Below are 17,827 nucleotides of genomic sequence, written 5' to 3'. Positions count from 1 at the left end.
GTGGCCGTGGTCGCGGTGGTAGAGATAGAACTTGTTGGGGTTGCGCTTCTCGGGGTGCGTGCGCATCCTCTCCGGTCTAGGGAGCTGCTCCCTGACCTCCATCAGTACCTGGGCTTTCGAGACATTGAGGGGGGCGTAGTTACGGAATCTCCCTGGTGGGGAGCCCCACCGAACCCCGCAATCTGGGCTTCTCTGCCTGCGCACCCGGGGTGGAGTATGGGCATGCTTGTGCCCAGGAGGGGATCGAGAACACGATCGGACTTCTCTTGGCCTTTTTTCGATTGCGGGCTTACTCGAGTCTCCCGCCTGCCACTCCCTCGCTGTCTCTTCATCCTTCATTTTGAAGGCTTCTTCCGCTCGGGCGTATCCTTCAGCCCGAGCCAGCAAATCAGTAAAATCCCTGGGGTACTTCTTCTCCAGGGAGAACAAAAGGTCATTCTTCTGAAGGCCACCCTTCAGGGCGGCCATTGCGACTGATTGGTCCAAGTTTCGGACCTCCAGCGCCGTGATGTTGAAACGATTGATGTAGGCCCGAATGGACTCCTCTTCCCTCTGCTTAATATTAATGAGGGACTCCGAACCCTTCCGGGGGTGTCGGCTGCTGACAAAATGGGCCACAAATTGGTGGCTCATTTGATCGAAGGAAAAGATGGTACCCGATTTCAAAGCCGAGTACCAATTCCTCACCGCTCCCTTCAAGGTGGATGGGAAGGCCCGGCATAGAATGGCATCGGGAGCGCCGTGAAGCAGCATCATCATCCGGAAGGCCTCCAGATGATCAACCGGGTCCGAAGTCCCGTCGTAGCTTTCGAACTGGGGGAGCTTGAAGTTTGGCGGGATCGGTTCCTACATGATCATTTGAGAGAAGGGAGGGTCAGTACAAATATCCTCACCATAAGCGGGGGGAGCATGGCGGAGTTCTTCGATCCGCCGGTTCATCTCCTGGAGCCTCCGGTCCAGGAAATTTTCCCGACTTTGAGTCTCGAGGGTCTTCTGGCAGAATGGGGGCAGGGATCTTCCAGGGGTGGAGCCATGGTCGATTGAGAGCTCTCCACCCTCAGGTTCACTTTCCCAGGAAGGACGGGGTGGCTGGCCCAGGTGGCCCACCCCACCGCCGGATTCTGGTGTTCCGGGGATACCCTTTCTAGGCGTACTGATGCCTGCGGCTGCTGCTACTGCATAGCCTGCACAGCTTCTGTGAGGCCTTTGACCTGCTGCGCCAGCAGGTCAAACTGCTCCGCACCGACCGCCGCCATCGGAGGAGGAGGAGGAGGTTGAGAAACAAGAGGGGAGGCCGGAGCCTGAGATCTGGCCGTGGATGCCGTGGACCGTCGCGTGGACGCCTTGCGGGGAGGCATCAAGTAAGGATCCCGTGGGGGAAGCAAGGAGTGGGTGCCGGAGGAGACAATCAGAGGCAGCTCCGTTGAGCGCTCCTTTAAGAACAAGGGTACTGCGAAGACAGGCCCCCCTTCCTCTAGCGCCAATCCTGTTGGTGCAAAAATCCGCTTGCGTCGGAGAAGCCTGGAGTCGAGGGAGTCACGGTCGCCGCCGGGACCTGCAAAGGAAGTCTAAACCGGAGGTGGGGTTGCTCCGGCAAGACCCTCCGACGCTCAAGTCAGTTCTCTGCCTCAACAAGAATGGAGTACTCGAACGGAGAATTTAGTAGAGTTTTGAGGTAAAAAAAATGAGAGCTTATAGAATAACGTATCTGGGGTCCCCTTTTTATAGGCGGAGGGCTCAACAGACTGATAGCGACGTTCATAACCATCTCGTAGTGGGCCACCCACCATCAGGAGGAATTTATTGCGAGGACTAGTGGAGTAGACCCGTGGCCCTCACTGCAGCGCACCACGTGGAGTCTGCTGCATGGAGTGGAGCGGCATCCATTGTCGCGACTTGCCAGCGGATGGAAGAATCATGCAGTATCCATTACAGAAGGTGGAGCAGGATCGTGGGCATCATAGCGGTCTATCCGGGAATAATGGAGCCACGCGGGATCCATCGCAGGAAGTGGAGTAGAGTCGTGGCCGTCATAAAGGTCTGTCAGGGAATGATGGAGCTGCGCAGAATCCATCACAGGAAGTGGAGCAGGATCGTGGTGGTTGCTGTGTTGCGCCAGAAAGTGCAGATTCGTCGGCTGAAGTTCGGCAGTGGTCGGAGCTGGTGACGGAGCCTGGCTCCCGTAGGTGCCCGGGCGGAGCCCTCCTTGTGATTGAAGTTATGGGCGGAGCCCGGCTCCCGTAGGAGTCCGGGCGGAGTCCCTTGCAATTAAAGTCAGGTGCGAAGTCCGGCTCCCGTAGGAGTCTGGACAGAGGAGTCCGGGTGGAGTCCCCTGTAATTAAAGTCAGGTGCGAAGTCTGGCTCCCGTAGGAGTCCGGACGGAGCTTACCGACAGTTGAAGTTGGCGACGGAGCCCGGCTCCCGTAGGAGTCCGGGCGGAGTCCTCCTTGAGGTCGGAGTCATGGGCGGAGCCTGGCTCCTGTGGGAGTCCGGGCGGAGTCCTCTCGGAGTTGAAGTCGTGGGCGGAGCCCGGCTCCCGTAGGAGTCCGGGCGGAGTCCTCTTGGAGTTGAAGTCGTGGGCGGAGCCCAGCTCCCGTAGGAGTCCGGGCGGAGTCCCCTGCAATTAAAGTCAGGTGCGAAGTCTGGCTCCCGTAGGAGTCCGGATGGAGCTTACCGGTAGTTGAAGTTGGCGACGGAGCCCGGTTCCCGTAGGAGTCCGGGCGGAGTCCTCCTTGAGGTCGGAGTCGTGGGCGGAGCCCGGCTCCTGTGGGAGTCCGGGCGGAGTCCTCTCAGAGTTGAAGTCGTGGGCGGAGCCCGGCTCCCGTAGGAGTCCGGGCGGAGTCCTCTCGGAGTTGAAGTCATGGGCGGAGCCCGGCTCCCGTAGGAGTCCGGGTGGAGTCCCCTGCAATTAAAGTCAGGTACGAAGTCCGGCTCCCGTAGGAGTCCGGACGGAGCTTACCGGCAGTTGAAGTTGGCGACGGAGCCCGGCTCCCGTAGGAGTCCGGGCGGAGTCCTCCTTGAGGTCGGAGTCATGGGCGGAGCCCGGCTCCCATGGGAGTCCGGGCGGGGTCCTCTCGGATTTGAAGTCGTGGGCGGAGCCCGGCTCCCGTAGGAGTCCGGGCGGAGTCCCCTGCAATTAAAGTCAGGTGCGAAGTCCGGCTCCTGTAGGAGTCCGGACGGAGCTTACCGGCAGTTGAAGTTGGCGACGGAGCCCGGCTCCCGTAGGAGTCCGGGCGGACTCCTCCTTGAGAACTTCGGCTGTGGGTATTCTATACCCAACAGAACTATTCAATATAAAATCTATTCTAGACAGTTACTAGAACAATTCTACAACTAGTCTAGGCATGCAGCAGATCAATGTTATGAATTAATTAAATTTTATTTTCTATTTTTTGATCTGAATATAATATTAATAACATCAAAATATTAGAGAATAAATTAGATCTAATTTATATTTTAATCATATTAAAATATAAAACTTCAAGACTATTCATAGTTTAAACTATTCCTAGTCTAGTCATACATCTCATAAATGTTAGATCTACTTAGATTTAATTTTAAATTTTTTTATTTCAGATCCAATCATATCTGATGTGATATCTAAAATTTATTAATATTAAATAAATAAAAATAAAAATTAGATCTAAATTAGATCTGAAATAGAGCCATCAACCTGGCTCTAATACCAGTTGAAGGAAAAACCATCTTTTTTCTTATAGGATCTTCCAGATCTAATGAGATCTGGAGCGGAATATTTTTTTAAGAAAAATTATCCTACTTTATTTTAGATCTAAGGTCAATTAGATCTGATTCTTATTATCTAATATTTAATCTAAAATTAAATCTAAAACTTAAGGATTAGAGGAATACCTCTAGGGTAACTAGATTACCCTGTAGATGATCGCAGCAATATCCGAGGTTCAAAAATAGCCACGCAGTCATCTGGCCTCTACCGATATTCACTCCAAAAAATCTGGATCATCTTCTCCTTGTAAATTTTTGCTCCAAAAATCAGATGTAAATCAGATCTGAAAGATCTTTAAAAGATCTTCTGAAGCTGGAGCAGCAGCTTCTCGATAAATCCCTGCAACCTTCTGTTCAGAGAGCCACCACACCTTGGACAAGCACCAGATGGATGTCCAACTTCTTGGATGTGAAGAGAGGAGAGAGAGGAGAAGAGAGGATGTGGAGAAGTGGAGCAGAATCTCATTTTTACTAGGTATTGAGTAGAATCTATATATCCTAGGTGCAGACAGGGTTTAAATAGGCCCTGCTGCACCATGCAGTGCAATATTATTCGACCAATCAAAAAATTCCAATTAATTTTAGAAAAATTTTAATTAATGGAGTGATGTCATCTGATCATATTAGATAAAAATTTCCTCAATTTTCACCACTATTGGCACCAACACTGGATAAGCACAGTGAGATTGGCGCCCCACAGTCCAAGTCGATCAAGGGATCAGAGTCCTCATCTCATGGGACTCTATCCTTATCCACTTGGGGTGCACGTCCAATCTGATCTTGGTGCCCACTTTGAGGCCTAATTTAGTAGGTGGATACTTCACAAAAACTCTCCAATAATCTCTTGCCAAGTGGCCTTCAGTTTAAGATCTATAAGTCAACGTTTGACCGAGTCCTAAAACAGAAATGGCAGGTGATAGGAATTAGCAGGTGTTGTCTTAAATTCATCTCATAAATTAAGAAAAACTTTTTTGAGCTGGACTAGCTCCAGTCAAATTGAGAAAAACCTTCTCAAGGTTCTCTGGATGAGTCAAATCACATTTGGCTCAGTTGAGATGAAAAAGATTACACGAGGAGAAAGTTAGGCTCAATCGTGTGCTAGCACGATTTTCTTGAACCTAATTGGATCTAATCCAAATCAATCAAACTGGACTAGCTCAATTAATGGTATCTAGATCCTAACTCTTGTTTGTGTGATCCAGTTAGGTTCATTTCCATATGGTAATGAGACATGTCGTGATCTCATCATCAACATCATCAAAACTCCTTTCAATGGATCAAAACTCTTCTGATTTAGATAATTTAAAATGATCGATCATCAAGATCATTCTAATTACTCTCAATATCCACCAGTGACACCTAGCAGTATATGGTGGCAACCCATCAAAAATGAAGATGAACCTCTCGGTGCAGCTACCTGTGTGATTGATTTCTTTTATCATGAGTCCCGACTGAATTCGGGTTAAGGTGAACTCGTCAAATCCAACATCAGTCATATGAATCAATCGATCGATCCGAGTTTGATGTGAAACTCCAATGGAAAACTTTTTTCCATTATTTTACTCTGCCATGGCCATGGGCTTAAGGACTCGATCTTTCGATCATCATAGGACTACTTCTCTCATCTACCGAGGTTGATAGATCCCTTCTTGGAGCGATCTGATTCCTACAATGAATATGCTACAGCCAACATACACCTCAGGGTTCTGAATAGCTAGGAGGCTGAGTTATGGTGTAGTCAAACTATAATACACTCAAGGTGAACTATTGATGCACCTCAGATCAAAGAACTAGACACACAGCTGCAGCATCGAGCTAGTCATCGACGAGAAGGTGGCTTCCTTATGACTGCTCGAGGTGGTCATGCTCAGTACTCTCGTTCTCAACAAATACCTGTACTCTCACTCCAGTATCTCCACACTATAGACTCAAAACTCATCTATCCTAAGAAAGCGATCGTACACCAACCTTCCGAATGGATCACCATCCTCGTGATGATCCTATGGTCAGGAGCTGTTTATGAGTTAGTTATGAAAATTTATGCCTTAAATTTTTAACTCTTGAAAATATGAATTAACATTCTTACTAACTCAAAGGATGTATCACAGATATAATGTACACAATGTGATAGTAGAATAATTTTTTTATTCATTTATAATCAAAATTATAAATTTATCCTTATATTTGTATAGGAATGTGTCAGCCAATCTGGCATCTAGGGCACACATCTAACACTTTTTCCCTCCTTTAAGTGCCTTTATAGCTTCAATAGATGGTAGAGAGAAATCTAGATAGAATTAGAGCCATTGGAGAGCATTAAATGGGCATTAAATGTGATCAAAATGAGCTGAAAAACTAGCCATTACGAAGATTTTTCATCGCAGGGGTCGACTCATAGGTTCGTCCCCTGCACAGGGGTCGACCCTATGAGTCAACCTCTGTGGCGTAGAATAAAAAGTGACTGTTCTGTATCTTTGGCTTGCACAGTCACAGAGGTCGACCCCTAGGGTCGTCTCTTTTGGGTGTGCAAGCCAAAAATAGCATGCTGTTCAGCCCCTTTTGACAGGGTTCGACTCTGGGGGTCGATCTTTTTTTTTAAATTTAATTTTCTCTCAAAATTTACATCCAAAAAATATAAAATTACCTCCAATAGATCACAAATTTTTTGTTCTTGCTCTTGAGGCTTTCAAATCAGATCTTGATAAAATTATGATTTTACCTCTAAAATATAATAAATCTTTTTTCAAGCCAAAATCATTAGTAACCCTCTCAAATATTTTGTAATCATCAAAATCAATTCATAGAGCAACAATCTCTTCCTTTTTGATGATGATATACTTGTGCAAAAAAAAAATATAACATATATAAAGCATTGATTAAAAATTTTAAATTTATGAAGATGCATCACTTAAACATTATAGCCAATTATTTGAATAGAATGTATCATAAGTAGTTTGAACATTAGTTTGAAAATTGCTTATAAGATTATTTTCTTTGATAATTTTCTTTGACAATTTTGCTTATTACCCGATTTTATTTCTCTACTCTCCCTTTTTGATAACATCAATTAAGATCTTAAGAGATTTTAAAGAAAAATGAAAAAAACTTTTCCTCACTATAACAATCATAAAGGACATTTCAATTTGCTCATATAGAAGATATTGCCATTCATAATATTTCATAGCACATATATGAGGTATTTTTCATATCACATAATTAAGATATTTCAATTGATGTCATTCATAAAAATCAATCCAAATGACATTCATAGAAGTTAAAAGCATATATATATATATATATATATATATATATATATATATATATATATATATATTTTCAAAATATGACTGAAGAGTTATCAGATACATAAGTGTCACAATACATAAGAGTCAAGTCAAAATACATAGGTCATACAAAAGTCATGGGTAACAAAAGAGTTATCATATACAACTATCCATGAGTCAATCAGCCAACAAATACAAAGGCCATAAGTTAGATCCTAGACATAAAAGACTAACTATGCTAGATCTAATAAATATCATGGCTAGAGATGTCAGAATCAGAAGAGTCAGAGATGTGATGAGGAGACTCAGGATCAAAGCCACGGGCACGTCCTCGACCACATCTGCCTCGGCCACGGATGGAAGTACCGGCACGAGCAGAAGGGCGAGAAGGCCCTGGAGCCTGGGAAGATATGGACTGTGCTAGGAGAGTAAGTCTAATGGTATCTAATTGTTCCAAAGCTCTTGACAAGGACTACATCAAGGTACCAATCTGAGTAGAGATAGCTTCACTGGAGCCCCTGATCTCTCTCTTCAAAAAATCAAAGCCACTCTCCAAAATACCTCAAAGCCTGATTGTCTCTACAGACAGGTTGGAGACCTCCATAATGTCTCCATGCAGTTGAAGATTGGCTAAAGCTAATACCTGCCTCTGTAAATCTAAAACTTTGACAATCAGTCTCAGAATATATCCCTCAAGCTCCTCAATTCGTGCGGACTGAGCTGTAAGTATCTGAAAGATAATAGAGATATGAGGGATCAAGGTCTGGTCTGAAATAGCCTGAGATATCATCCTCTGAGTAAAACCTGAGGTGGCAAACTGCTGGGATAAAATGGAAGCAACACGCTGGGATATCAACTCAATCTGATCGTCTGCAAGTCTGATCTCTGAAGGATCTACTCTGCTCCCTAACTATGGTATAAAAGCATCCCCCCTCACTGACTCTAAGGGACCAGCCTCATGATCAGACCCGAATGAATACAAGAGATGCCCTGGATCACGAGGAGGTGAAGACGGTCCTTCCTCCTCTGCTCTCTCCTCAACACCCTTTGACCAACCACCATCAGTCTTTGAAAAACCCATACGATGCAGTGTGTGGCAGTTGATGGTGTCAGAATGCGATAATTTGGTGATTGCCTCTCCCTCAAAACAGACTCCGAACCTTCTAAAGACCAGGGTGAGTGCCATACCATAAGGCAAGTGAGCCTTAGTCCTATTTAGGGTCTCTCTCGTGGCCTCAAACATCAGAACAGAAAGGTTCAAGAGGGTCTCGATAATCACATGGTACATGATGCATATATCCCTACCAGATAAGAGGTCATAACTGCCACTCCTAAGGTTAAAAAATTTGATCACCATGTGATGCAAAAGTCTCATCTCTACTGAAAGTATCCTTGCTTCTAATTTATTTAAATTTTTAATCAATGCTCTCCCTAAAATAACACTTAGTCTCTCTTCTTTGATTGGGAGCTCCAATGAGTATAACCTTCACAAGGCAAGTGCAAGATTTGTCCAAAATGTAATGGATCAAGAACAATGTTAACACCTTTCATTGAAGACTTTACTGTTCCATTACAGTAACTTAAATTTAAATAGAATTCTTTGACCAAATCAACATAAGTATTTTTCTTCAATAGACAATAAAACTTCCATCCTTGACTTTTAATTTTTGATCCAATTGAGAATCCTTCTTTTTCAAAAAACTTAAAATCTATGTTCTTCCCAAATTTTACTTTTTGATTGGAGAGTGGTACCTTGCTTGGATTAAGTGGAGACTGTGAAGAAGCTGGAGCAGGACCTGAAACTGAGGTTGGAGCAGGAGAGGGCTCGGCTGCCATTCTTTTTCTGCGCATATCCTCCTTTAACCCACGAACAGACTTTCTTCTTTGTGGTAGCTTCAATTTGGGAGCCATTTCAGATGAGAGAGACATGCAAATAGCTTAGGAGACCTAATGAGAGGAGAGTGGAAAGAGGGATTGAAACTAGGGTAAGCTTGATCCGCCCAAATGAAGAAGAAAAAGAAAGAGGATTTAGTTCCTAAAAAGATGATTTGAAGGGAAAAACATGGTGGGAAGAGGGATTTTAAAAAAATTTTTGTGGTTGAGAGAGTAGAGAGGGAGGAGATTTTTGTTCGGTGGGATGAGGAAGATGAAAGGCAAAGGGTTGGCTCCTTTACAAACAGAGATTTTCCAATAAAATAGAGCACCCGAAGGATTTTAATGAAAATTACAAGTTTATCTTAGGGTCGACCCTGGGGGTTGACTCATGGCTAGAAAAATTCAAAAAATGATGAAAAAATTTCAAAAGAATTTAAAACTTGAGGGAAGGGTGTCTATTTAAGAGATTTATCATATGGAGGATAGTTTTGAGCCTTTAAGAAGGGAAAGAAGAGGATTGAGCTCAAAAATCTGGTTCAATAATTTTTTGGTAAAAAAAACTTGGAATCAGAAAGATACTTAAGCTGATGGATCAAGGATTCCTAGTTCTCTTCTAATTTCACAAAATCTATCTTCACTTAAGGTCTTGGTAAAAATGTCAGCCAATTATTTTTTAGTACATACATAATCAAAAATTATATCATTATTTTGGACATATTCTTTTATGAAATGATGTCTAATTTCAATATGCTTTGATCTAGAGTGCTCAATTGAATTTTTAACTAGATTAATAGCACTAGTATTATCACATCTTATGAAAGTTTCATTGAGTTTGATGCCAAAGTCCTTAAGTTGTTACTTAATCCATAAGATTTGAGCACAGTAACTTTCGGTTGCAATGTATTCGGCCTCGACCGTAGATAGTGTCTGTTGGTGCAAAAATCTACCGACGTCGGAGAAACTGGAGTTGAGGAAGTCGCGGTCGCCGTCGGGACCTGCAAAGAAAGTCTAAACCAGAGTTGGGGGTGCTCCAGCAAGACCCTCCGATGCTCAAGTCAGTTCTCTGCCTCAACAAAAATGGAGTGCTCGAATAAAAATTTTAGCAGAGTTTTGAGATAGAAATTAGAGCTTAGAGACAAACGTATCTGGGGGGGGTCCTTATTTATAGATCGAGAGCGTAACTGACCGATAGCGACGTATGTAACCATCTAGAAGTGGGCCGTTCAGAGACGTGCTGAGTTTGTTACGGAGAGTAGTGGCATCAGAGGTCGCCCAGGGCCACGTGGAGCTCACTGCGGAGAGTGAAGTGGTGTCCGTTGTCGTGACTTGCCAGAGAGTGGTGGAGCTGCATGGAATCCATTGTAGAGAGTGGAGCAGGGTGGCGGCTCCTGTCGTGGCTTATCAGAGAGTTCAGATCCATCGGTTGAAGCTCGGCTGGGATGCCTGATGGAGCAGAAGGGCTCTTCACATCATCGTTTTGGGAGAGGCTCAGATGTCCCGAGGTCACCGATATTTCAGGCGGGGGTCGCCTGCCACAAGAGCTCAGATGGAGATTTTCTGTTGGCGAAGTCCAGGGAAGTTCGATCTCTAGGAGAGTCTGTTTGGGATTTATCTGATGTGGAGGCTCATCCGAAGATCTTCCGCTGGGGAAGCTCGATTTTACGGGGAGCCCGGTAGGAGGTCGGTCGGCGATGGACTTCGGATAGCGCTGGGGAGGCTCGACAGACATCAGGGGTGATCGACCATCGCAGGGACCCAGCTACTGGAGCTCGTCCGTCGTAGAAGCTCGTCCAGAATCTATCCGCTAGAGGAGTTCAGACGGGATCCGATTCTCGCGAGTGGTCGAAAGGGGGCCGTTTGTTGTAGGAGCTCGGGCGAGGACCAGTCGTCGTGGAAAATTGGAGTAGTGTCCCGTTGTAGAAGTTCGTCTGAAATCCCCTTGCCACGGAGTAGCTCGACTGAGGTCTACCTGTAACAGAAGTTTGGAAAAATTTTGTTCATAGTAGAGGCTCGAATGGAATTTGCTTACAGTAGACGTTTGGGGTAGACAGCCCGCTGTAGGAGTTTGGATTAGATCATTCATAGTAGAAATTCAGAGTAGGTCACTTGTAATAGAAGCTCAGAGTAGACCATTTGTGGTAGGAATTCAAAGTAGAGATCCCGCTAGCAGAGCCTGTTCGTTATAGAAGTTTGGATGAAACCCACCTGCAATGAAAGTTTGGGGCAGAAACCCGGCTCTCTCAGGAGCCCAGGCAAAATCCAGAAGGCGGTCGGCCACTGTAGAAATGTCGATGAAGCCCGATCGCTATGGGGATCTGCCATTGGGGAAGTTTGGCCATTGACAAAGTTCAAAGGAAGTTCGGACTAGGGTCGATCGTGGTCGGGAGAAGTCTGAAGAGATTCAGAGATCAGTCGATCGCTATGAGAGGTCGGCTGATAATGGAGCCCGGAGGGCACTTGAAGCAGTCCGATGGACGGTCGAAAGAGCTTGCCATTGGAGAAGTCAGGAGGGTTCAATAGGTGCTCACCCATCGGAGGAGTTCGGTCGTCATTGTGGAAATTTGGCTGTCGGAGAAATTCGAAAAAGATGCCGCACAAAGTCGGAGGGATCTCGGGAGAGTTGGCCTCTTATGAACTTCGACTGGGGGTATTTTATACCCAACACCAGTCCCCCTACTTTCGAGTTCGAGTTTCGAATGAAGAAAGTACAGAGAAATTTTTATAGCCGAAGTTGCTCCCTCGATTTTCATGCGCGACCATTCTCAGATATTTTGGCATTTTGCGCGTGTGTGCTGGAGTCTTTTTGGATCGAAGCGATCCGAAGAGAATTTTTGGAATCCCCACTGGTGCGTTGCCCTGAGCGATCTGAAGACTTTTCGAAAACCTCCATTGGAGCGCTGCCCTAGGTGATCCGAAGAGACTTTTCGGAATCCCCGCTGGAGTGCCCCCCTATGTACCTCCTAATAATGGCCCCGTCAGCAGTCAACCGCTCGCCATGGTGAGTGGGACACGTGGCGAGCGATGGTCGGCCTGGGGACATCCGCCATCATTACTGCGCCGGGTCCTGTTGTCTATTTAAGCCCACTCCTCTCCTCCAAGGACTTCACTTCGCCTGAAAGTCCAGTTGGTGCTCTTCTTCTTCCTGAGAGCTCTGCTCCTCTCCATCATCCTTTTTGGCCTTAGGTCTTCTTTGAGTCAACTCCCACCATTTTTGCCGCCTTCCTGCTTCCCTCGGGCCAATCCAGGTTGGTCCCAAAACTTCTTTGCTCTCTCATCATTTTGTGGTTCCTTCTTCTTCTTGCTCCATCTGTGGAGCTTTTGAGAGTTTATCGACAGTCTTCCTCCGATTTTTCAGGATTTTTCTTCTCCTTCTCTCTCTCTCCCCCTTTTCTCTTCTTTCTTCTTTTCTTTTTTTTTTTTTTGACCTCTCCCCCTTGTCTTCTTGTTGTAGGCATGGATGCGGAAGGCGCGAAAGCTGTACAACTGCTAGCCAGGGGCCTCAAGGCCTACAAGAGAAAAGGCGCCGCAACCATCGGGCCGGCAAACAAGACCAGAATGGGAGAGGTGAGCTCAGCCATACCTACCCAGACTGCCCTTGCTGCTGACATCCCTTTGGACATCGAGCCTTCAGTTCCTCGAGTCTTTTCATGGAATTCTCCCGTAGAGGTTCCCGTTCTAGAGGTCCATCCCGAGGGGGTGCCAGGGGTCGAAAAGAGGAGAAAGTTCAGCGGCCGTCGAGCTGCCATTGAAGACTCCTTCAGCTTCGAAGAGGGCCCGAGGAAGGATTCCTTCAACAACAGGGATTTAATAAAGAAGCTGGCAGGCAGGTGCGTCTCGCCCAAGGATCTTGAAGTAGCCGAATTGGGTGACACCGATCGAGGGAGTGGAGTTGTCGCCATGAGCAATGGTGGACTTCTTGACATCGTCGGGGATGAGGGACCGGAGGCGATCGACATTGACGGTGAGAGGTAGAACTTGTTGCAGAGGTGGTGGAAGTAGCGCATGCCGACCTTGTCAAAGTACCCGAGATGGTACTTGTCGGAGAGGATGCGGTGGTGGTGCATGCATTCGACGTCACCGCGGCCATCGGGGTGCTTTCGGTTCTTCTTGAAGCGGGTCGTCATCGCCGTCGCTGCCGTTCTCTGAGCTTTATCCTACATTCTTCTTCTTAAGGTTAGGATTTTGGAAACGGAGCGGAACGAGGCGAAGAGCGAAAGTTTGGAAATGGAGTGGAACGGGGCGAAGAGCGAAAGTTTGGAAATGGAGCGGAACGGGGTGAAGAGCGAAAGTCGGCGGCTTCACCGGATGTACTGAGAGATGTTGCTGAGAAAGATAGAGCTAGAAGGGGAAGTCAAAGACTTGAAGCAGTCTCCAATAAGGACCTGTGATCGAGAGCTCGAAGTCGGAAGAAGCCGAGCTCCTTTAGAGCTCTTCTTAACTTTTGTCCTTCTATGTATTCTCTTTCCTTTCTTGTAGTTTTTCTTTTTTGGCCTCCGGGGCTTGATAATGTATACTTTGACAATCAAATGAAAAGGAGATTCTCTGTTACCTTGTTCATTTTTGCATTAAGTTGTCGTTTATCAAATTCCTCTTGCCTTTTGTCTTGTTCGATGTCGTTGTTGTTTAGTGGTTCCTGATTGTCGCCGTGTCGATTTGCCCTTTTTGTTTGTCGCCTTAGGTTCGAGCTCAGGAGTCCGAACTTTCCGTTATCTTGAGGAGGTCGGTTTATCTTTGACTTGTGTTGACTTCCCTCTTAGAGACTGGGGGTTTTTGGTAGGAATCTCCTTCCTCATTGAGACGAGGTTCCCTGTAGCTCATTTTTCATTTATCACTGGTGTAGTTCATCACTTTTCTTTTTGCTTCCCCCTTCCTTCTGTGTTTGGGTGGGGGTCTTCCCTCCGCTCTTGATGGGGTCATGAATGTGTAGAGGAATCGTTGGGGAAGCTTTCCTCCTTGTCGATCAATCGAGTCTTTGCTTGTGTCGGGATGAGATCCTCACCTTGTTCCCGACAGCCGACTTTAGCTCGCATTAGGATGAGGTTCTCCTCCTGTTCCTAACAAGGCTGTAGGGGCACATAAGGGCCGTTGTAAGGGCCTCTCCCCCCATCCGGTCTTTAAGAAATCGAGCCTTCGACTTTGCTCATGTTAGGACGAGGTTCTCCTCCTGTTCCTAACAAGGCTGTGGGGGCACATAAGGGCCGTTGTAAGGACCTCTCCCCCCATCCGGTCTTTAAGAAATTGGGCCTTCGACTTTGCTCATGTTAGGACGAGGTTCTCCTCCTGTTCCTAACAAGGCTGTGGGGGCACATAAGGGCCGTTGTAAGGGCCTCTCCCCCCATCCGGTCTTTAAAAAATCGGGCCTTCGACTTTGCTCATGTTAGGATGAGGTTCTCCTCCTGTTCCTAACAAGGCTGTGGGGGCACATGAGGGCCGTTGTAAGGGCCTCTCCACCCATCCTGTCTTTAAGAAATCGGGCCTTCGACTTTGCTCATGTTAGGATGAGGTTCTCCTCCTATTTCTAACAAGGCTGTGGGGGCACATAAGGGCCGTTGTAAGGGCCTCTCCCTCCATCCGATCTTTAAGAAATTGGGCCTTCGACTTTGCTCATGTTAGGATGAGGTTCTCCTCCTGTTCCTAACAAGCTTAATTTCAATTGCATGGGAGAATTATTTTCTGTCGTTATAAACTCATGCTAAAAGAAAAATATGCAAGTATGAAACTTTTATTTAAGGCATAGTTATTGGTAATACATCCATAGATTTTTCGAGTTCCATGATCGCGGAAGCTCTGCTCCTCTGAGCTCTTTCAAATAGTACATTCCGGGTCGGACTATCTCCTTGACTTCATACGGGCCTTCCCAGTTCGGGGCAAGTTTCTTTTGATTCTGAGGTTGTGAGGCAGCGGCTCGCCGTAGCACCAGGTCCCCCGCTCGGAAGACCTTGCTTTTGACCCGGGAGTTGTAGTAGTGGGCTACTTTCTGTTTGTAAGCCGCCATCCGAACTTGAGCCGCCTCCCGCTTTTCTTCTAACAGGTCAAGGTTGGCCTTGAGATCCTATGGGTTGCGCTGTTCATTGAACACCACGACTCGTGCTGACGGAAGCTTGAGTTCTATTGGGATCACGGCTTCTGTCCCGAAGGCTAGGGCAAAGGGGGTCTCCCTGATGGACAATCTCTGAGTAGTTCGGTATGCCCATAACACATGATAGAGCTCGTCAGCCCAAGTTCCTTTTACCTTTTCAAGTCTCGCTTTGATGCCTTGTAACAAAGTCCGGTTAGTCACCTTGGCCTCACCATTTGCTTGAGGATGGGCCACCGAGGTGAAGTTGTGGGAGATGTTTAGGCCCTCATAAAATTTGGCAAACTTTGCTCCAGCAAATTATCGCCCATTATCAGTAATGAGGGTTCTGGGTAAGCCAAACCTACAGACAATCGACTTCCAGATGAAGTCCTGCACTTTAGCTTCCATGATTTTTGCCAAAGATTCAACTTCGACCCGCTTGGTGAAATAGTCTATTGCCACCAGGAGGAACTTCCGCTGCCCCGATGCCATGGGGAAAGGTCTGAGGATATCCATCCTCCATTGTGCGAACGGCCATGGGGCACTCAATGGTGTAAGTTCGGAGGCAGGTTGCCTTTGTACATTGGCATATCTCTGACACCGATCAAATCTTTGGATATATTCGACAGAGTCGTGGTACATGGTAGGCCAGTAATAACCTTGTCGGAGCAGCTTATGGGATAAAGACCTGGCCCCCAGGTGATTTCCACAGACTCCCTCATGCACCTCCCTCAAGGCAAAGTCGGCTTCGAAAGACTGGAGATATTTCAAGAGGGGCAAGGAGTACCACCTCTTGTATAGCCTGCCTTCGTAGAGGATATATCGGGAGGTCTGGTTCTTAAGCTTCCGAGCCTCTTTTGCATTAGGAGGAAGAACACCATCCTTGAGGTACACAACCAGCGGGTCGATCCAGCTGGGTTCATAGCTGATCTCCATCATAAACCATGATTCTTCCATGCTTGGGCACTTCAGAACCTCGAAGAAGACTTCCTTAGGCAGTTCGGCCGGAGCCAGCGTAGCCAACTTGGAGAGAAGGTCGGCCCTAGCATTCTCCGATCTCAGGATCTGCCTAATGTCGAAGCTGCCGAAGGTAGGGATGATCTCCCTTACCCTCTCGAGATATCTAGCCATACTGTCCTCCCGAGCCTTGTAATTTCCACTTACCTGTCCTACCACTAATTGAGAATCACTGTAGGCTTGAAGCCGATCTATTTCTAATTCTTTGGCAACCTTTAGTCCCACAATCAGAGCATCATATTCTGCTCCATTATTTGTTGCGGAGAACTCGAAGCGCAGTGCATACTCCACGACAGTCCCGTCTGGATTGACCAAAATCAGGCCCGCCCCTGCGCCTGACATGTTGGAGGAACCATCCACGTAGAGGGCCCAAGAACCATCAGGGAGATCGGCTCTTTCCTCGGGGAAGTTCGGTCAGAGTCCGAGATTATCGGCTTCATCTTGTCCAAGTTTGGCCTCCTCTGGGATAGTGCATTCCACCATGAAGTTCGCTAATATCTGGGCTTTGATCGCTGGCCGAGGTTGATAGTTGATGTCGAACTCCATGAGCTCGACCGCCCATTTCGTGATTCTTCCTGAGGTATCCGTTCGATGCAGGACCGCCTTGATCGGTTGGTCGGTGAGTAGCATTATGGTGTGTCCTTGAAAGTAAGGTCGGAGCCTTTGGGCTGCAATCAACAAAGCATAAGTTAGTTTCTCTAACTTAGTATACCTGGTTTTGGTGTCTCTCAATACTCGGCTTATGTAGTAGATCGGCTGTTGAACTTTCGCTTCTTCCTTAATCAGAACTGCAGCGAGGGCCACAGGAGAAACCGCCAGGTATAGGAACAATTCCTCTCCAAGCTCAGGCTTTGCCAATAATGGTGATGAGACGAGGTAGGTCTTCAGCTCCTCGAACGCCTGCTGACATCCAATGGTCCAATAGAATTTTTTGGGCTGCTTGAGGGTCTGAAAGAAAGATAAGCATCGCTTGATCGATCTCGAGATGAAGCGATTTAGAGCCGCTACTCTTCAGGTGAGGCACTGAACCTCCTTTATCGACCTCGGAGCGGTCATCTCTTGGATGGCGTGAATCTTTTTTGGGTTTGCCTCAATCCCGCACCCTGATACCATGAAGCCCAGGAATTTTTCTGAGGTTACTCCAAAAGCGCATTTGGCTGGGTTTAGCTTCATCTTGTATTTTTGAAGGGCGCTGAAGGTCTCCTCAAGGTCGGCGACGTGGTTCACCGAGGATCTGCTCTTTACGAGCATGTCGTCCATGTAGACCTCCATGTTGCGGCCGATCTGCTCTTTGAAGATCTTATTCACTAGCCGCTGATATGTCGCCCCTGCATTTTTTAGGCCAAAAGGCATGACCCTGTAACAATAAAGGCCATGGTTAGTTATAAAAGCGATTTTCTCTTCATCCTCTGGTGCCATCCTAATCTGATTGTAGTCGGAGAATGCATCCATGAAGGTGAGAAGCTCGTGGCCCGAGGTTGCATCTACTAGTTGGTCAATTTTGGGCAGAGGATAACTGTCCTTCGGACAGGCTTTATTCAGTTTTTTGAAGTCTATACATATTCTCCATTTGTCGTTCGCCTTCTTAACCAAGACCACATTGGAAACCCATATCGGATAGTTGACCTCTCTGATAAACCCTGCCTTTAGGAGTTTATCAACCTCCTCGATTATTACCACCTGTCTCTCTGGTGCATGACTTCGAACTTTTTTCTTTGTCGGTCGGTGCTTGGGATCGATGGCCAGACGGTGCTGCATAACTTCAGCGTCGATCCCTGGCATGTCCGTCAGAATCCAAGCAAAAACGTCCGCGTTCTTTCGCAGAAAATTAATAAGCTGCGTCCGCACC

Source organism: Elaeis guineensis, chromosome 5 (assembly GCF_000442705.2).
Source record: "Elaeis guineensis isolate ETL-2024a chromosome 5, EG11, whole genome shotgun sequence".
In the NCBI taxonomy this organism is placed as follows: Eukaryota; Viridiplantae; Streptophyta; class Magnoliopsida; order Arecales; family Arecaceae; genus Elaeis; species Elaeis guineensis.
Note: the sequence above shows the minus strand (reverse complement) of the source record.